The sequence below is a fragment of the Schistocerca americana genome, chromosome 10 (assembly GCF_021461395.2).
Source record: "Schistocerca americana isolate TAMUIC-IGC-003095 chromosome 10, iqSchAmer2.1, whole genome shotgun sequence".
Taxonomy (NCBI): Eukaryota; Metazoa; Arthropoda; class Insecta; order Orthoptera; family Acrididae; genus Schistocerca; species Schistocerca americana.
In genome coordinates this window covers 192,915,155-192,939,977 of record NC_060128.1, presented here as the reverse complement: position 1 = coordinate 192,939,977, position 24,823 = coordinate 192,915,155, and the positions used below count along the sequence as shown (strand labels likewise).

Here is a 24,823-nt window from a genome sequence, read left to right as displayed (position 1 = left end):
TTTGCATTTCTTCTTGGTGTAGCAATTTTAATGGCCAGTAGTGTACATGTGTATAATCCGTGCAGACTGTATAAAGCGCTTAGAAAATCCCAGGCCCGGTGCGTAATTGCAGTCGACGTCGTGGTCGATCGCGCCGCGCCGCGCCCGGAGCGTAGGAGGCTGCGCGGAGTGTGGAGCGCGCACGCGCAGTGGCGGCTGCGAGACGCATCTGCGGCCCCTCCCCTCCCCTCCCACACCCTTCTCTCCCCCCACCACCGCCCCTCGCGGCAGCTGCGTGCAGGGGTGCGCCGGCAGTCTGCTGTGAGCTTCCGCGCTGTCGCGAACCGCCCGTGTTTATAGGCCGCCTCTACTGGGGCAGTCCGTGTGGAGCCGAGCCGACGTACCGCTCCGTCTAGTGGCTGCCGACACAGTGGCCGGCGGGAGGCGAGGGGACACGGCGAGACCCTTACTCTATCTTCTTCCGGCAGACCGGTTCGTAGCTGCTGATGAATATGTATGTGGCTGTGTGCGGTGGGTGTCTCGAGTTGCAGCGCTCAGTCTGTGTGTGTGTGTGTGTGTGTGTGTGTGTGTGTGTGTGTGTGTGTGTCACACAGGAAGGAGTCAGGTGATGTCCCCCCCCCCCCCCCCCTCCACCATCCTTTTAGTCCAGCTACACGATAAGGCTGGGTGTGTTCCTCTCCAGTCGCTGATCGATCGGCCAAGATGCTGCGAGAAGCGACTCGCTGTATCTGAGTGGGCCAATCAACTCACTGGCCGTGGTGGGTGGGGGCAGCTCTGGCGTCATACTGTCGCCGCCTCGCTCTTTTCAGATGAACAGGATTACTCTGAATTTATTCGTGTATGGGGCCACAGTATAAATTACGGCGCCACTTTAACCACCCTAGGCACATATATTACGTTACTGTCCAGTTTCAGCCATAGGCAGATTCTAAGTGTGTGATAGTGGTGATTTATGTGTCACATTTAAACATCGTTTTGTGTAATGTGGCGACAGGTACTTATTCCCATAGGTAAATATGTCGAACGTTTACAAATATGGTATCGCACATTTTAGTCCGCTTACAAGCACAACACGTCATCGAGGCAAGAAAACTTACAGCTAGCTTACTAGTCCTTGTTTATTCGTTTAAAATACAAAAAAATTGGCTCTGAGCACTATGGGACTTAACTTCTGACGTCATCAGTCCCCTACAACTTAGAACTACTTAAACCTTACTAACCTAAGGACATCACACACATCCATGCCCGAGGCACGATTCGAACCTGCGACCGTAGTGGTCGCGCGGTTCCAGACTAAAGCTTTTACGTACTCATACATAAACATAACTGACACACAAGTGTACACCGTCCGCTATTAAACGAATACGCAAGGAATCGTGAGCTAGCTGTCAGTATGTTTTCTTGGGTGCATGACGTGTAACGTTAGGCAGTGAGTATGTGTGGGAACAAGTGTCTGTCCCCACATGACATGAAACAAGTTTTTTATTTTTTTAATGTGACACAGTCATCACCAACAGCATACATTTGAAACTGGTGGGTAATGTAATTTACGTGCACTGTGCCTCAAGGGAATAAATCTAACAGCCTAAATGGTCCCATCATTTAGAATTACTCTTTTGGTAGGATTTCGTTAATTGCGTATTGTTTACCGTTAATAGTCGAAAATATATCACTTTCGTTACTTTAAATTAATTTGCGGTCAGGCAGGTACTCCGAAAGTGCTGTCAAGAAATATCAACTTTTTACGTTTTTCTATTTATTGTTAAATCTCTTAAAGTAAAAGTAGTATGTCAGTTTTGCTATATGGACGTCAAAACAACTAAAGTAGATGGGATATAGGATACAGGCGGCAACAGGAAGAAAATATCAGGCTGCCCTCCATTCAGAAGGCCGTTGCACGCAGCGACTGTCATATTGACTTGTAAATAATAGATTTCAGCTGTCAGACGTCTTTTTTAAATTTTATTGGCAGATCTAGATTTCAGCTAGAAACTAGCCATTCTCAATGCACTATCATTTTTGATCAATTCCTGTAATGCATGTTCGTCGGGCTTCATCCACAGTTCATTGAATACTAGTATTCAATGTAATGCCTCTTGGTCGGGCTTCATCCACAACTCGTTGAAGGCTAGTATTCAATGAACTGTGGATGAAGCCCGACCTACAGGCATTACATGCATCGATCAAAAATGATAGTCCATTGAGAATGGCTAGTTTCTAGCTGAAATCTAGATCTGCCAATAAAATTTAAAAAGGACGACTGATAGCTGAAATCTATTATTTACAAGCAAGAAAATCGTTTTCGTCAGCTACGCTGGTGAACTCCGATTGTCCACAGAAACAGTTTCAAACGTCTTCATTATAAATGAGTTTGTTTTAAATCTTTGATGTTAAGCGAGAAAAAGTTTAGAAGAGAGATGGACCTGCGTGCAAAGTGTGTTGGAAGTCACAAAGTACTCTCATTCTCAAATACTGGATGAAAACAATCTGCATAATTTGCGCGCCAGGAGTTCTACTGCCTAAAGACATGTACGCATTTTCTAACTGTAACATAGTTGTCCTACTAGAACACTGTATTCTTAATGAGTAAATTTTGACAGCACTTTAAATTCGGTTAATAAGTGTGTGAAATACTGAAAATCAAAATTTTGATGTCCCTGGAAACGGTGAGGCAGGCAACAACCTGCAACCATTGTGCACCATGGTCCGGGTTAGACGTTCCGCAGATGGTTTGAACGACTTTTTTCCGAACTAGTGTGGGAGAAGTCAGTTTATTGGATATGTATACATGATTAGTTTCGGAGGATAGCTACATTCTGCCCATTTACATCTCCCAAAAGGGCACACTGTTCTAAATATAACCAAGAGATGAATACAGTAAGCAGATTCAGAAGGATGTAGCGTGCAGTAGTTATTAGGAGATGAAGAACCTTGCGCAGGATGGAGTAGCATGGAGAGCTGCATCAAGCCAGTCTCTGGACTGAAGACTAAAACAACTACTACTACTACTACTACTACTACTACTACTACTACTACAAATACATATGCTGCATTTGTATTACAATGGCCGGCCGGGATGGCCGAGCGGTTCTAGGCGCTACAGTCTGGAACCGCGCGACCGCTACGGTCGCAGGTTAGAATCCTGCCTCGGGCATGGATGTGTGTGATGTCCTTAGGTTAGTTAGGTTTAAGTAGTTCTAAGTTCTAGGGGACTGATGACCTCAGATGTTAAGTCCCATAGTGCTCAGAGCCATTTGAACCAATTTTTAATACAATGAAGGTAATTCTGATATCATACTTCGGCCGCCGCACTTCTTACAACTGATCTCATCCAATCTGCTCTAAGTATTACCTCAGCTCAAATCAGTTAATATCGCTTTGTTTTGCGTGAATAGTCGATGGTATTTACAGTTTGTTTATAACTGCGATGAAATTATTACTCCAACTATTTGTTAAGAAAAACACACTTTCATATAATTTTACAGAATTTTAATCATCCAGTCCTTATACGTTTGCATTTGTTTATATTTTTTCCATATGTTTCGCCTCTGCATACCTGCGGTCACCATTTTCAGGATTGAATTCCAGTACATGTTCTACCTACGCAAACTATAATGTAACAACTTTTGATGCCTGTCCAACGAACATTTTCACAGGCATCAAATTACAGTTACTGTAAGAAGGCCACCATGCTGGATTCGCACCAGAACTGACACGTTCTATATTTAGAGTTGCACTACTGATTTTCGATGTGGCTTCGTTTCGGGTTACCTTATGATCACTGTTTCGATGGAGCTGACTGCCGCTAACACGTCTGAACAGAAGGTCATTTAGCAACTTGTCCGGAATACTTGTTAGGTAAAAATGCCTAGCAGTGTTTCGGAAATGGCTTTGCTATTTTCCTCGAATCATTCGCAAGTGCAAACCTTAACGTCTGTGGAACGCAGTTTCCGTCTCAGCTGTCCAATTGCAAACCTAGCTGCTAGCCGTTGAATTAACTTGAATCCTGTCCTTCACCTCCACCTGTTGAACATCGCAGTTTTTCCGTAATCCATTATTTTCGGAAGAACATAAGACAATCGGACTTTCAACTAGACGTAAACAGTGTCACTGGTGCCAATGTTTGCGTCGTGTGATGCTGTCAGTTCTGGGTGTCTATGTTACGTTTATGAAACCTACGAGATAGCGCATAATATCCTCTTCGAGGTGTATTACTTCATTTGTTTCCGTATATATACAGGGTGAGTCACTAACTACTGCGGTCGCAGGTTCGAATCCTGCCTTGGGCATGGATGTTGTGATGTCCTTAGATTAGTCAGGTTTACGTAGTCCTAAGCCTAGGGGACTGAAGACCTCAGATGTTAAGTCCCATACTGCTTAGAGCCATTTGAACTAACTATTGTCACCAAGAATAACGCCGAAAGCATGATAGGAGCTGAAAAGTCTGTGGGACAAAAGTTGCATGGGACACTGGTTTTTTTGTTGCTAGGTGGTGCAGCTTCAGATATATGATCAACTTTTTTTTTCTTTAATGGGATGCTATGCTTTGGTACTTATTTTCTTACAGCGGCTGTCGAGACGAATCCAATGATGTGTAACAGTAAGGTGTTTGAAGGTCAACGAAGGTCAGAAAGGTGACATGAACGTCTATTTACAGGTGTTCGAAATGATGACCATTGGTATCAATACAGTGCTGCAATCTTCTTATCATGAATTGAGTGGTATTCCTTACCACATCGGCACTTGTCGAAGCCATGCTCTGACAATTCTCTCTCGCATATCTTCAGGTGTAGTTCGAACGTCATTATGAACAATGTCTTTTACGAATCTCCACAAGAAAAAATCTAGAGGCGTCAAGTCTGGCGAACGAGCCCGCCACGACACATCTCCTCCGCGTCCAATCCAACGATTTGGGAATTGTCTCTGCAACTCATTTCTAGCCATGAGCGAAAAATGTGCCGGACACCCATCGTGTTGATACCACATTGTGTTCCTTGTTCCCAAAGGTATTTCTTCCAACAACAGACCTAATGTTTCTTGCATGCAAACAAAATTCTAATTTGCCGCCGAACTCTCTGGTGAACAAATGAACACTGACTGAACTGGGACACACAACAAACCACAATCGCACAGTATTTTGGTGAGGTGAAAGGTGTTTTTACTACGTTATTTGTGAAAAATACTTGTTATAATTACGTGTGCATCACAACACTTCAGCGTGATACAGAGAATGGAGGTGATTGCCGCACGAAAACGTAAGTAAAAACGAATATAGGCGCGAGAACATTGCGACATACTAAATTACATTCTAGAAGATAGGTTAACTCCCAGCAAAAAACTTCCTAATCAACATCGTTTGGTTGGAGATAAGCTACCTGTAGTAATTAACACCAAAGTGATCCAGAAACTTTATGCACACCAAATGTAAAGGTATTTACAAAAAGAAACAATCTGTTGTTTGAACTAAAGATGCACATAATTTTATAATCATTTAACAAAAAGTTGACACTGCACAATAAATAAAAACGAAAACCCACCAATGATGGCACAGTGGTGCCGAAACATGTTTGGGTACTGAGAGAAAACGGTGTTTTGCAGAACTGGCGGACCTCACATCCAATAATTTTAACTGCAAACACGGCCAATACAAGGGGCTGCAAAACAAAATGATGAATATAGCATCCCATTTTTAAAAAATGTTGACCTTCGTATCTCTGACGCGACCCCCTAGCAACAAAAAACCAACTTCATATTATGGCCTCCTTGTCCCATGCAACATTTTTCCCACAAATTTTTCAGCTACTATCATACTTTCGGAGTTATTCTAGGTGGCAATAGTGACTGACCCTGTATATATCTACGATCATTTATTGGAAATGGTTATGTTCGGCTACTTGGAAACCATTTGTAGCCATTCATAGGCTTCATGTTGCCAAACAACTATGAAATTTCAGTAATTAAAACTTCCGGGCTAAGAGGCCGTGGTCCAATAGTAGAAATACTTCTCCCTGACGTTTCGTTGCCAGCTGAGGGCAACATCATCTGAGGTGAGTCTACGACTGGCTGCTAGGCCGTGGAGGTCCTGTTTATATAGAGCGCGTAGAGGGCGCCACCACTCGTCACGTGTTGTCAACAGTAAAACTATCTCTGGCTGGCGTCATTACTCTCGATCGAAGGTAATCGATTGTCACATCTTTGGTACAGAGTCGATCACTATATCTTATCTAGCTTCAAGCCTTCTTCTTTCCTGTTAAAATTACTGTGGTGTTTTGGACGTCTCAGTAATTAAACGAGCAGATGGGACTCTGGGTCACAAAGTCTACAGAAAAGATACGCATACCGATCGTTATCTTCATAAGGATTCAAACCATCATCCCAGGCAGAAGAGAGGTATATCAAGACATTGGTGGACAGGGCTAATAAAATCTGTGAGCCAGCTTATTTGCAAGAGGAACTAAACCACTTGCGAACCGCTTTCCAGAAAAATGGGTACGCTGGATAGGAGATAGAGCACTCCATCCCAGAAGAAAAATGTCCGAAAACGTGCAACAACAACAACCATCGGTGAGGAAAGTTTTTCTTCCATTCATCCACAATATTACGGACCGTATCGGGAAAGTGCTGGCCAAGTTCAGAGTTGAAACAATCTTCAGACCCACCAGGAAGATTAGTGAATGCTTAAGATCGGCGAAAGATGCACGACACCCTCTAGCTACTCCTGGGGTCTAAGATTCCGTGTAGTTGTGGGAAGGTTTACATTGGAGCCACAAAAAGAAGTATCAATACTCGCCTAACTGAACATAAAAGGAACTGTCGACTGGGACACACGGACAAATCGGCTGTAGCAGAACATGTTTTTGAAACGGGTGACCATGAAATAAAATTTAGTGAGACGAGCGTGCTAGCTAAGACATCGCATTATTATGCACGTATGTATAGAGAGGCTGTAGAGATTTTTAAACACCACAATAATTTTGACAGGAAAGAAGAAGGCTTGAAGCTAGATAAGATATGGCGATCGACTCTGTACCAAAGATGTGACAATCGATTACCTTCGATCGAGAGTAATGACGCCAGCCAGAGATAGTTTTACTGTTGACAACACGTGACGAGTGGTGGCGCCCTCTACGCGCTCTATTTAAACAGGACCTCCACGGCCTAGCAGCCAGTCGTAGACTCACCTCAGATGATGTTGCCCTCAGCTGGCAACGAAACGTCAGGGAGAAGTATTTCTACTATTGGACCACGGCCTATTAGTCCGGAAGTTTTAATTACTGAAGATGAAGATGCCGGCCGTGAAAGCCTACACGGTAAGAACTATGAAATTTGTTATGGATAATAGTGAGCCATGTTACCGGGCCACGGTTGTTCGCGATTGAGTTGAAGAACATTCTGGACAATTCGAGAGAATGATTTGGTCACCCGGATCGCCCGACATGAATCCCATCGAACACATACGGGGCATAATGGAGAGGTCAGTTCATGCAGGGCACAAAATCCTGCACCGGCAACACTTTGCGCGATTGTGGGCGGCTACATTGGTAGCACGGCTCAGTATTTCTACAGGGGACTTGGAAACAGCCGAGCGGTCAGGGGCGCTGCAGTCATGGACTGTGCGGCTGATCCCGGCGGAGGTTCGAGTCCTCCCTCGGGCATGGGTGTGTGTGTTTGTCTTTAGGGTAATTTAGGTTAAGTAGTGTGTACGCTTAGGGACTTATGACCTTAGCAGTTAAGTCCAATAAGAGTTCACACACACACACACACACACACACACACACACACACACACACACACACACACACACACTTGGAAAAAACTTGTTGAGCCCATGCCATGTCGAGTTGCGAAAGGTGGTCCGACGCGACATTAGGTGTCCCGTGACTTTGGTCACTTCAGCGTTATAAGCTCTCAGACTGTGTGTGGTTTCCCATTTTCTCCCCTCCCTTGCCTCCCCACCCCTTATGCGACCTTTGGCCTTTCTTAGTCGGCTGTGTCCCCTTATCACTGACGCATCGCTTCGTAGCGGAGTTTTCGCAACTCGCATTCGCCGTTAGTCACCACTTCCTGCAGTGAACATTCCGGAGGAGGGCTGAAATCCTGGCAAACACGAGCAATACCGAAGCATGCGCAGCTGTAGTAGGCGAGCCGAAGAACGGTATGTGGTGTATGGCGAAGGTCATGTTGCGTAGTGTACCAACATCGCCCCCCCCCCCCCCCCACTTAGTTTTACTCTCACGGAATGTCTGCGGGAAGGCTGTCTGTAGCCATTTCTGTACGAACGGTAATGTCTCTAATTGTAGCGTCGTGGTCTTTACGTGAGGTGCGTGTTGGACGGTTTCGCAGCTCTGTTTGTTGTGTGCAATGGAGCATTCTTCACATTTACTAAATGGAAAAAAAAATCTGATTGTAACGTCAGAATAGATAAGGGAACGTGGAATAGGGGCAAAACTTTCCAGGCTGGAGATGCACAGTAGTGATGCTACGGTGTTAAGACGGCAGCCAGTCTGCGACTGGCGTGAGGTAGCGTGTCTTTGACTGTGTCCTGCAGTGCACCAACCATTTCCTCGACGCTGTCAACTACTCTGATGTGCAAAACGTAAGGACGAAAGTGATAACTTTCGCATGATTTGTCGCTGCCAAATAACACAGCTCGATGAAACTTGGAACACACACAAAAAGAACTGCCACTGTATAGTACGGAAGATAACCGAAAAACGGACGCAGTGAGACGAACAGAAACGAGACTTTTATCCCAACACAGTAATTATACTGGAGTCACTGTGGTTTATGATGCTCCTCTCGACATTAATAAAGGCTTACTTCTTAATAGAGTGTATGACCAGGCAAAGCATGCTCCTCAACGTGCTGTTATGCCAGTCTCAAAGCTGGTAAAGGTCGCTGCTCCATGTGGACATGCTTCAATCCGTCTTCCAAAGGCGTCTCGATGGGATTTAAGTCGGGGGAACGTGCAGGTCAGTCCAGTTGCCCAACGTCCTCAGGTTTGAAGAATTCCTCCGCTTGCGATGTTCGATGCGGTCGCGCATTGTCATCCATAAGGATGTAGCCAGGACCGAATGCATCCCTGAAGAGACGCACGTACAGGAACAGTACAGTGCCACAATCACGTGCTAAGGTTCATGTGAGTGTGCTAAGCTCAAAGATCTGAAGGTTAGCTGGTCAACGCAACATTATGGCTCCCCACACCGTAACACCTGGGCCGCCGAAACGATCATGTTCGACAGTGTTCCCGGGTGCATTCACACCTATCCCAACATGTGTCGAGCGTTTTGGAACGTGATCGTTTTGGTGGTAGAGGTTCAAAATGGCTCGGAGCACGATGGAACCTAACTTCTGAGGTCATCAGTGCCCTAGAACTTAGAACTACTTAAACCTAACTAACCTAAGGACATCATACACACCCATGCCCGAGGCAGGATTCGAACCTGCGACCGTAGCGGTCTCGCTGTTCCAGACCATAGCGTCTAGAACCGCTCGGCCACGGTGATACGGTGTGAAGAGGCATAATGTTGCATGGGTGTACTGACATCCAGCATGGGTCCACGTTGCAGAACACGCATTGGTGTCCGTAATGGTCACACGCCCTATTAAGAACCGTGTCCCTGCTTTTGTGGACCATCATGACTCGCGATAACTTCAGTGTAGTTATTGTCTTTGAACAAAAGTGGCACTTTTATTCGTCTCATTGCGGAGGTCCACTTCTCTCAGTTACCTTTGTACTATAGTCTCGCAGTTCTGTGTATGTGTGGGACTTGGCAGCAACATATAACGCGAAAGTTACTGTTGCCCCTAAGTTTTGACCAGCAGTGTATGTAGCGACGTCGGATACAGGAATTTTTGGCGTTTGCTGTAAAAAAATGTGATTTTAGAGAAAAAAATTTTGACAATTTTCTCTCTCTCTTTTTCGGCGTAGTGTTAGTTCACGCCCAATGGTGCTCTGTATTGGTTACACTAACATTTAATTTATGCTCAGTGCCAATGCAGCCTACAGTACAACATGTCGAATGTCGTACTGAACGGCTGTTTCTGTAGTACTACTCATTATGTTGAAAAAAAATGATATAATTGTACTCGTGGGGTAGCTGTCTTAATAGTCACGTTTTTGCCCAGTAAACATCAGAGAAAATTTTCATCGAACATAACCAATCATGGATAGGAATTAGAAGTCTGGCTAGCTCTGACTGTTAAGCGGAAAGCATTATTTTCAGCTGCTTCAAATGATATGTGCGCTCTTTGTTATAGCAGCTGTTAGCTGGGGCAAGTTTGTTTCAGTGCACCTAAGGAGACCACTGCAACCGTTTCAATGCACGGACAGTTGTTTTACGGTATGATGCAGCACAAATACCAGAAAACGGACGCTGGTCGCGGAAGCGTACGCAATTTCCTACTCCGTACGACAACAGGAATTCGCACTTCCTCAAAGTTCTCGGGCAGTAGTGGAACTCGAATACTTCCAGTTTTTTTTTTCTTTACAGACGACATTCTACGCGAAATTCTGGGCGTAACAAGTGTGAATACGGAAAGGAAACCCCTGAAGCTGATTCCACTGACTCAACATTCAGTGTGGGAATCATGGGAAGCATTTCTTGTCAGGGTACTTGTCTGTTCCAAGGCGGGCCGGCCGCGGTGGCGTCGGGCATGGATGTGTGTGATGTCCTTAGGTTAGTTAGGTTTAAGTAGTTCTAAGTTCTAGGGGACTGATAGACCTCAGATGTTAAGTCCCATAGTGCTCAGAGCCATTTGAACCATTTTGTTCCAAGGCGGAATTAGGCAAAACACACACACACACACACACACACACACACACACACACACACACACACACGCACACGCCCGGGGCAGGACTCGAAACTCCGGTGGGAGGGACCGCGCAATCCGTGACATGCCGCGTCAAACCGCGCAGCCACTCAGCGCAGCTTTTGGCTAGAACGAATTATATTATCCAAGGATGTTTTCTCACGTCTCCCATTTTTCCAGATACCCACCCCCCTAACTTTGCACCATACAGGGTGAGCCATAACTGAACAGACAAACTTTCTGAGGTGGTAGTATGGACCAAAATAAGAAGAAAAAGTGTAGTAAACACGAGCTCTAAAATGCGTACTATAGGAGCTGTAAGCATTTTTTCATCACCGCTATTGTGAAACACATCTCTTCAACTGAACAAATGTCCACAGCTCACAATGTAGGTATTTTAGAGCCCATATTTATGTTATGTTAACTGGTGACCTAGAAACTACGGAGAGGCTCCGTTCCCGCTGCAGCCTCAGTGGTCCGCAACCCCACGACGACTACCGCAGTCCACTTCACCCCGCCACACCGAACCCAGGGTTATAGTGCGGTTCGGCCCCCGGTGGACCTCCCAGGAAACGTCTCACACGAGACGAGTGTCACCCCTGTGTTTGCGTGGTAGAGTAATGGGGGTGTACGCGTACGTGGAGAACTTGTTTGCGCAGCAATCGCCGACATAGTGTAACTGAGGCGGAATAAGGGGAACCAGCCCGCATTCACCGAGGCAGATGGAAAACCACCTAAAAACCATCCACAGACTGGCCGGCACACCGGACCTCGACACAAATCCGCCTGGCGGTTTCGTGCCGGGGACCGGCGCTCCTTGGAGAGCCCGTATTCACTGGACGTTTTTTTGTTCTTGTTTTGGTCCGTACCAGCACCTCTGAAAGGCAGGCGGTAGAGTAGTGGTTGAGCCTTTATAAATAGCTGGACGGAATGCGGCTGGGTATAAGCTTTCGGTTTCAAGATTGGTTTAACACCACACTGCTTTATTGGGCGTAAAAAGTAAGGTAAAATCGTGCCGCATGAATGGCTGGGAGACCCCAAAGAACAGGCTCAGGCACGTAATTGGAAAGGTTTTTCCTATCTTTCCAAAATGAAAGGTAGGTGTGTCTGATGGGGAGGAGTGTGTGTGTGTGTGTGTGTGTGTGTGTGTGTGTGTGTGTGTGAGAGAGAGAGAGAGAGAGAGAGAGAGAGACCGAGACCGAAGAGTGTAATGTTTGTGGTGGTGGTGGTGGTGGTGAGAAAAGGGAGAGGATGAATGAAACCCGCCTACTCCTCTCTAATAACACCGAGGAGGCCGTCAAGCTTAACGTCACCTTCTGTGGGACGGATCACATCAACAGTATCACCCTGCCCTTCATCCATGAGACGCTGCGAAGAGATTTGGCATTTAAACCGGGACACTGGCGGAAAAACTGGTGATCAGGGACTTCACTCCAGCACACCTCCTCCTCTTCTCCGTAAAGGCTAAGAAAAAATTGTTAACCGCGCGTGAGGTACCGGGACGATAACGCATCCAAATACTGGCCACGACCGACGTTGCTTAACTTGAATGAATCTGTGTACTCAACGAGGCAAGGTCTTTGTCTTTACTACGCGTGGGCTAGGTGCAGACGGTAATGCCTTTGACCTTTGAAGCTGCTCACCAGCCAGTCAGAGCTCAACTCGGCATTTTTTTCACTTTAACCAAAAACTGTCAGAGGTGAGAGCGGAAAGAGGCAGAAGCAAAAAAATACTTGGACCGACTGATTACTGAACCTCTGAGTTCGCGATTGTTACCTAGTCTGTCACTCAGCTAGGGAGCAGAATACCGTAAATATTCTCTGCAAGCTGTTTCGTGACACCGTTTCCGCGCTCGATCGTCTCTCGGAATGGCCTGGTTTCTGTGGCATCGGCCTTTGCAAACGAAGCGGACAGTTGGCTGACGTAAGTTTTTGCTGCCTCCAGAGTTTACAGTAGGCGGCGTCGCTGACAGGTCACATGCGCAGTGGGACGAGAATCGGAACACTGGCTAATACCCGCGGACATACGTCTGCAGCTACACATCGTACACAGAACTCCGCTGTACAGTCCCCGGCGGAGGGCACTTCGTACAATTTCAGTCAATTTTGTCCTGTTGCATCCTCGCACAGAACGAGGGGAACACGCGATGTCTGTGTGAATATGTACGGACCCTATTCCCTCTCATCGCATTCTCATCGTCAGCACACGAACTATACGACGCAGGCCTACACTTGACCCCTTCCTCAAATACCGATTCTCGTAAACGTAGTGGTGTGCTCCCGCGTGTCCTGCCGAGTTGTTGTTTACTATGTTTCGACAACCAACTAAGCCGCCTTCTTCAGGTGCTGAGAGTTTTGCTGTTACGTGAACTCGCTGCTTGGTCTCCAAACAGACTGTCAACTGTCGTTGGTCTCGCGTCGCCATTTATAGCTGAGTTACACTCCCGACGCCTTTTACGGCCTTTGAAGCTCTTTTGTTTTTCAAAGCCCCCGATAACATTGCGCTGTAAATAAATGAAAAACCTAAATGGTAAAGGTTCTAAATGCCAAATGTCGCGTTTGTAAGGAGAAGCAAAAACACAATGGTCTTTTTTTGTACTTATTTGTACATAGAAAATTGATCAAGTATTCTGATACTACACAATTGTGCTACCCACATCATCACTGCAAAATAAATAATGAGGCAAATTGCAAAAATAAAGCAGTGCCAGAAAACTGACTGACTGCCAAGTGTCATTAACACTGAAGCACCACGTTTCATTTGTGATAGTACAACTATAGAAATACAGCAGTAATATTGTAATTAGTACAACTGTATTCGACAAAAACCATTTCTCATTTCTTTTAAATTTATTTCAAGAGAACAATTTCCATAGCTGTGGACACTCACGATACAGTGAGACAAAACTGTAAGTAAGCAATCCTTCACTAATCAGATGTGCGTGAAACATCAGCACGACAACTTCTGCCATCTTCTCAGACTTTCCGTCAGTCACAATTTTTCCCAAACACGTCAAAGACGACCTGTGCTTGACAAACGCATCAAACAGCTCAAATGTTTGAGAAGTATACTACAGTTTGACAGACTGTTTGATCGTGTACCAGTAGTGCATTAGAAGGCGCTGGGAGGGAACCGCGCCGCCGGCTAGTCGTCACGTGTGAGGCTGGCCGTGCCTGCGTGCTGACTACGCGTTGCGTAACCGCGGGGACGGCTCCCTTTCCCCGCTGCGACTAACTGCAGTCAGCAGCGGCCTGTCAGCCTTTCGCAGTTCGCTCGTCGTGGGAAAGTCAGTCAGTCAGTCAGTCTGCCTGTCTCGTCGTGTGTCACAACACTGCCAGGAGGGACCGAACGGCGGATGTCGCACTCTCCAACAGGCGGACCCTGTTCTCCTCATTCCCGGTCTAGTCTCTGCTCCTACCATCTCTTCTTCCTTCTCTCTTTGTTTCTCTTTATTACACTTCCATTTCTACCTTTTTCCCCATTTTATACTGAGCCCCACATTGTACTCTTACCGCACCTTCTGATCCACTCGTCTCCTTTTCATCCATTGCCCAACTTTTTGCCGTTCCCCACGTTTTTATCTGTTTCCCCCTCCTTACAAATTTCCCCCCTTCTTACCGATTTCTCTCCCCCCTCCCTTCTTACCGATTTCTCCCCACCCCTTCTTACCAATTTCCCCCCCCCCCTTCTTACCAATTTCCTCCCCTTCTTACTGATTCCTCCCCTTTCTTACCGATTTCGCTCTCCCCCCCCCCCCACTCCTTACCGATTCCTCCCCCTTCTTACCGATTTCACCCCCCCAAACTCCTTACCGATTTCGCCCCCCCCCTTTTCACCGATTTCCCCCCTCCCCCATTTTACCGATTTCCCCCCATTTTTACCGATTTACTGACATTATTCATTCACCATTACTACCCATTTACCACAATTACCCCTTTACTACTCTTACTCATAAAAACCTTTCACCCATGTACTCTTTATACCCTTTGCCTTCTACCCCTTTTCCCCCATATTTCCGCCTGTTACGTTCCCTTCTTACCACTTCCCTTTATCCCATTCAACCCATTTTCCCTTTTCCGCTTTTGCTGTTTTTATTTACACATTGTCTCGCTTATCTTCATTTTTCTTCCCTCCCCATTATTTCCTTTCCATTTGTTCTTTCTATTTCTCCATCCACTAAGTACTGCTCTGTGCACAGACAATTGGCCAGTTACTTGTAGTTACAGAACTTACATAGGGTAAACCAAAACTCCGCCGACAAAAATTCAGAGGTTATCCAGTGACACCTCCTGAGTATTTTGCCATGAGGCATTCACTGTCCTCGGCGGTTCGCTACAGACTGACGTAACGTAATTAACATTTATTCGGTTTGTTGTTGCAATCACCCTTGTTTCTGCGAAAAATACGTTCACAACAGTGGAAGAAAAACCTCTAATATGCAATAACCGAAACGTGCAACAGACAAGACAGGGTAATGCAACAACCCTCAGAAGCAAACGTATTGTGATTTGCTTGCCGTCGGTGCGGGAACAGCGCGGCATAGCGGCGTAGGCCCGCCTTTCCACAGCATTCTGTGAACACACAACATGAAATGAATATCGGCCAGCTCTACATCAATAAACCTGTTCGTAGTACCGCTGTGTATCTTTGCAAACGCACAACTAACGCTGCCGGAAAACAAAACCCTAGACAGAATCGAGCAATACTGAAAGCAAACTCGAAGCCAGCGAGGTCAGAAGGGCGTCACTGTTGTCAACAGCAGGTACCGCGCGCGAATGGAAACAAAACACACGGTGTGTATTGTCGACATTTGCACTGTCGTGCATTATTTTCGGTTCAATACAGATACCAAGCCAACTGGGTCAAGAGACAAAACGAAAACCAAAAGTCTGTAGCAAGCTACCGTAGACTATGGGTCCCTTATCCCAAAATGTCCAGAAGCTACCCCTGAAAAGCATTAGAAAATTTGTCCGTGGAGTCCTGGTTCACAAACACTGCCGGACATTAAACAAGCTATAATCGACAGACGAAAATCTCGTGACAGGCAGGTGATCGAACCTGTGACCCTGGGACATGGAGAGTGGTATTTACCACTCACGTCTACTGAGCTGTATACGCTGTCACGTAAGCTTGAAATCTTACTACTGCTGGCAGAGTAACCTGCGTCAGACATTATAATATGAAGGCTTGCACCACTCCCGTTTCCAAACCTCTGCCGTTCCTTCACCACGCGACAGTTGTTCTCCAGACCGTGTGGAGGACACGCTGTGTAGAAAGCTCTGACGGAGCTGGACTCCAGAGATAGCCGTCTCCCCACACCTGGGGAGTCTGCTCGCCCTGTGGCGAGGGTAGGGCAGGATAGGCCAGGGTTCCGCTGCGCCTTTTGTGTTGCCGGGCTTCTGAATACGTCAGAGAGAGGGGGAGGGAGGGAGTGGGCTCACTGCCCCCTATCGATGTTTCGCTCCTCAGGCTCGGAGCGGGTGGACGCCACGTAACACATCGCATAGCCACGTCCAAGACGCTGCACAACGCAAGTTCCTTTGCGTGTCCATCACGCGCACCGCCTACGACTCTATAAATTTTCCCTTTATAAATTCAAACGCATTTTTCTTGCTGAAGCCTATTTCATTTGTTCCAGACGCTTCTCACCTTTTATGTTAACGCTTTTGATACAATGCGTTGATAATAGTTCGTGAAAGCCTGAGACCCTAATAACAGTGAGTTTGTTTGTAAAAATTGGCCAGGTCCGACTCGCGCGCTGAGTGTTCCGTAAAAACCTTAATTGTGTATACACAGACAGTTCATCCATTCTGGGAATCGAGAATGGTAAAATTCTTTTTGTCATATTGACATCGATAGTGGCGAAATATTGCTCCCAGGGATTCCAAAACTTTAGAGTTTTTTTAAATTCAAGTCTGAAGTTGGATAACAAATAACAAAATAAATATTTTTTCCTGTGATATAATTACAAATTATCAATAACCGGATTTTTCTCCTTTACTTGTACTGTAAATCCTTGCCAGTTTCATGATTCTAGGTCAACAGGAAGTAGGCCTACCCTATAGGCTTTGATAAGTGAATTTGCGAGTATTAAAATGTGTGACATAAATCGCCGTCCGGCCGGGGTGGCTGAGCGGTTCTAGGCGCTACAATCTGGAACCGCGCGACCGCTACGGTCGTCGGTTCGAGCATGGATCTGTGTGATGTCCTTAGGTTAGTTAGATTTAAGTAGTTCTAAGTTCTAGGGGACTGATGACCTCAGAAGTCCCATAGTGCTCAGAGCCATTTGAACCATAAATGGCCGTATCTTTCCATTGAACTGACTTAGAAGCTTCAAATTTTTACAAAGCCAAGAGACCAACCCCCTCAGTATATGACGTAAACTTGAACGTGATACGCCAACCTGTTTCAGAGAAAAAGGACGCAGCAGCAGACGGACAGGCAAACAGAGACGGATAAAAAATGACGAAAATATGTTTATTGGTGTTATATAATCACTAATTAACAATTTTGGCATTTTTTCCTTTACTTGCAGTGTGAAACCTTGGCTCTCGTCAAATTTCATAATTAAAGGTCAACTCGAAGTACCCAATAGCTTTCGATGAGTGAGTTTTCCAGTATCAAATTGTTGTTGTTGTTGTTGTTGTTGTTGTTGTTGTGGCCTTCACTCCTGAGACTGGTTTGATGCAGCTCTCCATGCTACTCTATCCTGTGCAAGCTTTTTCATCTCCCAGTACCTACTGCAACCTACATCCTTCTGAATCTGCTTAGTGTATTCATCTCTTGGTCTCCCTCTACGATTTTTACCCTCCACGCTGCCCTCCAATACTAAATTGGTGATCCCTTGATACCTCAGAACATGTCCTACCAACCGATCTCTTCTTCTGGTCAAGTTGTGCCACAAACTTCTCTTCTCCCCAATCCTATTCAATACTTCCTCATTAGTTATGTGATCTACCCATCTAATCTTCAGCATTCTTCTGTAGCACCACATTTCGAAAGCTTCTATTCTCTTCTTGTCCAAACTATTTATCGTCCATGTTTCACTTCCATACATGGCTACACTCCATACGAATACTTTCAGAAATGACTTCCTGACACTTAAATCAATACTGGATGTTAACAAATTTCTCTTCTTCAGAAACGCCTTCCTTGCCATTGCCAGCCTACATTTTATATCCTCTCTACTTCGACCATCATCAGTTATTTTGCTCCCCAAATAGCAAAACTCCTTTACTACTTTAAGTGCCTCATTTCCTAATCTAATTCCCTCAGCATCACCCGACTTAATTAGACTACATTCCATTATCCTTGTTTTGCTTTTGTTGATGTTCATCTTATATCCTCCTTTCAAGACACTGTCCATTCCATTCAACTGCTCTTCCAAGTCCTTTGCTGTCTCTGACAGAATTACAATGTCATCGGCGAACCTCAAAGTTTTTATTTCTTCTCCATGAATTTTAATACCTACTCCGAATTTTTCTTTTGTTTCCTTTACTGCTTGCTCAATATACAGATTGAACAACATCGGGGAGAGGCTACAACCCTGTCTTACTCTCTTCCCAACCACTGCTTCCCTTTCATGTCCCTCGACTCTTATAACTGCCATCTGGTTTCTGTACAAATTGTAAATAGCCTTTCGCTCCCTGTATTTTACCACTGCCACCTTTAGAATTTGAAGGAGAGTATTCCAGTCAACATTGTCAAAAGCTTTCTCTAAGTCTACAAATGCTAGAAACGTAGGTTTGCCTTTCCTTAATCTTTCTTCTAATATCAAGTCGTAAGGTCAGTATTGCCTCACGTGTTCCAGTGTTTCTACGGAATCCAAACTGATCTTCCCCGAGGTTGGCTTCTACTAGTTTTTCCATTCGTCTGTAAAGAATTCGTGTTAGTATTTTGCAGCTGTGACTTATTAAACTGATAGTTCGGTAATTTTCACATCTGTCAACACCTGCCTTCTTTGGGATTGGAATTATTATATTCTTCTTGAAGTCTGATGGTATTTCGCCTGTTTCATACATCTTGCTCACCAGATGGTAGAGGTTTGTCAGGACTGGCTCTCCCACGGCGGTCAGTAGTTCCAATGGAATTTTGTCTACTCCGGGGGCCTTGTTTCGACTCAGGTCTTTCAGTGCTCTGTCAAACTCTTCACGCAGTATCATATCTCCCATTTCATCTTCATCCTCTTCCATTTCCATAATATTGTCCTCAAGTACATCGCCCTTGTATAGACCCTCTATATACTCCTTCCACCTTTCTGCTTTCCCTTCTTTGCTTAGAACTGGGTTTCCATCTGAGCTCTTGATATTCATACAAGTCGTTCTCTTATCTCCAAAGGTCTCTTTAATTTTCCTGTAGGCGGTATCTATCTTGCCCATAGTGAGATAGGCCTCTACATCCTTACATTTGTCCTCTAGCCATCCCTGCTTAGCCATTTTGCACTTCCTGTCGATCTCATTTTTGAGACGTTTGTATTCCTTTTTGCCTGTTTCACTTACTGCATTTTTATATTTTCTCCTTTCATCAATTAAATTCAATATTTCTTCTGTTACCCAAGGATTTCTACTAGCCCTCGTCTTTTTACCTACTTGATCCTCTGCTGCCTTCACTACTTCATCCCTCAAAGCTACCCATTCTTCTTCTACTGTATTTACTTCCCCCATTCCTGTCAATTGCTCCCTTATGCTCTCCCTGAATCTCTGTACATTCCTGGTTCTTTTAGTTTATCCAGGTCCCATCTCCTTAAATTCCCACCTTTTTGCAGTTTCTTCAGTTTTAATCTACAATAGATTGTGGTCAGAGTCCACATCTGCCCCTGGAAATGTCTTACAATTTAAAACCTGGTTCTTAAGTCTCTGTCTTACCATTATATAATCTATCTGATACCTTTTAGTATCTCCAGGATTCTTCCATGTATACAACCTTCTTTCATGATTCTTAAACCAAGTGTTAGTTATGATTATGTTGTGCTCTGTGCAAAATTCTACCAGGCGGCTTCCTCTTTCATTTCTTAGCCCCAATCCATATTCACCTACTATGTTTCCTTCTCTCCCTTTTCCTACACTCGAATTCCAATCACCCATGACTATTAAATTTTCGTCTCCCTTTACAATCTGAATAATTTCTTTTATTTCATCATACATTTCTTCAATTTCTTCGTCATCTGCAGAGCTAGTTGGCATATAAACTTGTATTACTGTAGTAGGTGTGGGCTTCGTATCTATCTTGGCCACAATAATGCGTTCACTATGCTGTTTGTAGTAGCTTACCCACATTCCTATTTTCCTATTCATTATTAAACCTACTCCTGCATTACCTCTATTTGATTTTGTGTTTATAACCCTGTAGTCACCTGACCAGAAGTCTTGTTCCTCCTGCCACCGAACTTCACTAATTCCCACTATATCTAACTTCAACCTATCCATTTCCCTTTTTAAATTTTCTAACCTACCTGCCCGATTAAGGGATCTGACATTCCACGCTCCGATCCGTAGAACGCCAGTTTTCTTTCTCCTGATAACGACATCCTCTTGAGTAGTCCCCGCCCGGAGATCCGAATGGGGGATTATTTTACCTCCGGAATATTTTACCCAAGAGGACACCATCATCATGTAATCATACAGTAAAGCTGCATGCCCTCGAGAAAAATTACGGCTGTAGTTTCCCCTTGCTTTCAGCCGTTCGCAGTACCAGCACAGCAAGGCCGTTTTGGTTATTGTTACAAGGCCAGATCAGTCAATCATCGAGACTGTTGCCCTTGCAACTACTGAAAAGGCTGCTGCCCCTCTTCAGGAACCACACGTTTGTCTGGCCTCTCAACAGATACCCCTCCGTTGTGGTTGCACCTACGGTACGGCTATCTGTATCGCTGAGGCACGCAAGCCTCCCCACCAACGGCAAGGTCCATGGTTCATGTGGGGCGAGTATCAAATTATTGACATAAATGGCAGTATCTTTTGACTGACTGAATTGGCTAACAAACTAAAATTTTTACACTGCCAAGGTACCTTAATATATGACATAAATTTCAACTTGATACGTCTACTCCTGCCTGAGAAAAAGGATTCTGAACAGCAGACTGACGTATAGAGACAGAACCGCCAGACCACCAACAGGACGATCCTTTAAAGACTCCGTTTTTGCAGACTGAGGCACGGAACACTAAAAAGAACTTTTTCTGCTACGTCATTATTTTCTTTTTATTTATATTTTGCACAAGACGTTTCGGAAAATTATTCCCATTTTCAAGTGCGTTCCTGTGTGTTGTGCCATTTATTCTTGAGGTTTTCGACGTGCGATGTACTACATTGTTCTGGCACCTTTACTGTACTATATAAATACGCGAAGCAGTTTAATTAATAATCGATCTTCGTGCAGTGTTAGGGGTGAAATTTCGAACGAACTTCTGCTTACGCTTTTCTTGTGGTCCAGTTGTGCAGAAACACACATTAAGCATCACAGGCAATTCCTTGCCCTGTACGAGTACTGAACTCAGCAAACGTACATACACACAGTTGGAATGATGTTTGTACATGTAGCCAATAGAGAGAACTCCCTAGGTCTTCCACAGTGTGTGTATACTTCCGTACAAAGGGTATTTGTTTTAATAAGTGAATCAGATTGTTTCTTTGCATGCTACGACAGTACTCGTAAATACAAAGAGTGACACGCAGAAATAAATACCATTATTTATTTATATATATATATATATATATATATATATATATATATATATATATATATATATTCAATAATGATCCAGATTATTAAGATAAATACCCTTCGTAACAAAGTTAAATAGTTCGTGGATGAACTATACTGTTATCTCCGTTGACTATTTGTAGCCGTCGGTTTATGTACATTTGCTAATTTCGGTGTGCGACGTGCACAGAACATGTGTGATGTTTAATACAAATTCCGCGATTAACTGTATACAAAGATCGGTCATTATTTAAAACTGCGATCGCGTTTCTACTCTGCAATAAAGACAAGAGAACCATGCAGTACCTCCCACATAAAGAAAACGCACGAATATATGGCACAGCACACAGAAAACACACCTGAAAATGGAATCATTTCCAGAAACGAGGTGTGGAAAATGTAAATAAAAGGAAAATCATGACTGGTAATAGAAAAGTTACTTCATAAACAAAGCTATAACGTTAAGGGATCTTCACTGCTTATAACAGTTACTCGTTTTTTGGACTGACATCTGCGTTTCCGTCCATCTGTTGATTGGTCAAAGCTCGCACTGACACATCACCAATAAAACATCGAATCGTTTTCACGGTGCGATCTATCTGTTTAGTAGTTTTCGTGTTTCATAAACTAACTGCTGTGGAACGGAGCTACTATAGTGCACAAACCTCAGAGCATTTTTATAAGAACTGCAAATGATTTCTGTGGTAACTGTGTGTTCACCTGATGCTTCTTGTAAGAAATATTGGCAGTTACTGCTGGAGCAATAGTGTTGTTCCACAGCATGTTGCTCAGGAAATATGGAAACTAAGAAACAACAAGATCGCAAGTTGAAAAATTTGTCGATATTTGATGAGCGAACTGACCATGCGACTTATAACCTATGAGTAGACGATGAGACGGAACGCAGATTTCGGCCAGAAAAAGACCGAACAAGTATTAAATCCACTGATGGTGCCTTAATGTTAGATCCAAAACGGGTCTGTAACGAATAAAATAGTGTGCATCAAGAAAAAGACGTTTGGGTTTTAGAAACATATATTTCGCAAAGTGTTTACAGAATGAAACCATGAAGCGAGTAAAACCTGCGGCAATACATTTTTAATTCACAGACGATCAGCTCCGTTCAAGGGACCATGTTGAAGTCAAATTAAAAGAAGGTTACTTGGCGTCAGATACGTACTCGTCTTCAATAGCAGCATCTGTATACATTTTACGTACTTTTTCCTTATGTATTTTTCATCGGTCGCTGGAAACTATATAAAAGTCGCATACATATCTAACAGATGGTTGAACTAAAAACAATTTTGTATTTGACACCAAAGAATCTTCCCTTAACTCCTTGCAGCGCGATACCACGAACTGCAGACGGTCATTTGGCCGAACTTGGTTTTCTGTGAAGTAAACACGCATTACAGGAGCTTTTAGATGTTCCCAGCTGCCGCTCCTTAAATACGTTGCAGCTATGCTGTGGTCTTCCCAGAAAATACTGTACAACACAGTTCAGATGGCGGCATTCACACAGACCGTAACAAGACGAAACGGAAATTCAGAAGCTAGGTTTCCCAGAAAGAACGTTTTGACGTCGTTGGCGAGTGGGGTCCGGCGGTGTCATTGTCTGCTAACGTCTGAAGTTAAACGTGTTATCGCCGCTCTCACTTGTGCTATACTAACGGATTTTGTGCTTCTGTCCCCCTCCATATCCGTGTATACGTGAAAACGTCTCTTTGCTCGCCGGTTTAACTTTGTTTTGTAACAAAATACCAAGATATTCTACTCGCTAATAACAAACGGACAGATCATCTTTGTAACGTTTTTCTCGTGCAGCATTTGTTTGGCCTGTGACGTTATCGTACCATTGTTGGCGCATGCGCCTGACTGTTAGAAATTGTTGTTGTTGTTGTTGTTGTTGTTGCGGTCTTCAGTCCTGAGACTGGTTTGATGCAGCTCTCCATGCTACTCTATCCTGTGAAAGCTTCTTCATCTCCCAGTACCTACTGCAGCCTACATCCTTCTGAATCTGCTTAGTGTATTCATCTCTTGGTCTCCCTCTACGATTTTTACCCTCCATGCTGCCCACCAGTACTAAATTGGTGATCCCTTGATGCCTCAGAACATGTCCTACCAACCGATCCCTTCCTCTAGTCAAGTTGTGCCACAAATTTCTCTTCTCCCCAATTCTATTCAATACCTCCTCATTAGTTATGTGATCTACCCATCTAATCTTCAGCATTCTTCTGTAGCACCACATTTCGAAAGCTTCTATGCTCTTCTGTCCAAACTATTTATCGTCCATGTTTCACTTCCATACATGTCTACACTCCATACAAATACTTTCAGAAACAACTTATTGACACTTAAATCAATAACGGTGTTAACAAATTTCTCTTCTTCAGAAACGCTTTCCTTGCCATTGCCAGTCTACATTTTAGCTGTGCGTAAAGTCACACATTGGTGTAGCGTGGAAATCCGTTTAGCTGGATAATTGATTTGGATATCATTGTGGAGAGCTTGCGCAACACTGCTGGAATCCACAGTGAGACAGTGAAAATGTTCGCCGCAATATATATGGTTGAAAATTCGTAAACAATTGAAAATTGCAAAATAATGAAAGATGGCGTCTCATACGACTTACAAATATGCTCGGAGTTACAGCAAACGCAAGCCAGAGGAAAGCTCTGAAAAAAAGATACGAAGTCCGTTTCTAATGGAGGGTGATTATCACCGTCTTCGCCTCAATCCGTGCAAATGTTTGTGTTACCGCTTCGTTGTTGACGATGTGTGAATTGGATACTTGTAATCTGGCCACTTTTCTTGACTGTACCTTAGGAACTACTTGAACTTTCAATTACGAATACTTTTGTGTGTTTCGCCTTATTATCGGCTTTGTTGCAGAGAATTATGAGCTGTTTATTCTCTGTGTTATTCTCTTCCCACAGCTGTACCTAATGTTGTTTATTGCTATCCATTTTGGAGCACCAAAGCGCACGCATGATGATGATCGACCTATTGAGCAACAGCAACGTCTATTATTTGGTAATATACCTGTTTTATCACTATGAAGCTGTCCCAGATCCATACCAATTAATGAACGACATTAAATACAGTTATGTGTCGTCAATTTCACAACAGAGGAACTAAATAGTTCATTGTACTGCATTTTAGCTGACGGATGCCTCTTCTCCAGCAAGAAGGAAGGTGTAAGTTGAAAACAATTGGTTATCTCCCCCTGGTCCTACGTCATACCGCCGGGACCTTCTCGCCGGGTCGTGACCCGAGATTAGGAACAACGTAGGCTTTCTACACGGGA

At 44.3% G+C, this 24,823-nt stretch overlaps 1 protein-coding gene across 1 annotated transcript in view; it reads left to right on the top strand.

The window, feature by feature from the left end:
- The first annotated feature begins 318 nt into the window (after positions 1 to 318).
- LOC124552382 overlaps positions 319 to 24,823 on the top strand; it is a 229,359-nt gene continuing 204,854 nt past the window's right edge. Inside the window, exon 1 of the mRNA XM_047126645.1 lies at positions 319 to 471. The gene's annotated coding sequence lies outside the window, so the exon portion shown is untranslated. The remainder of the gene's footprint in view (positions 472 to 24,823) is intronic.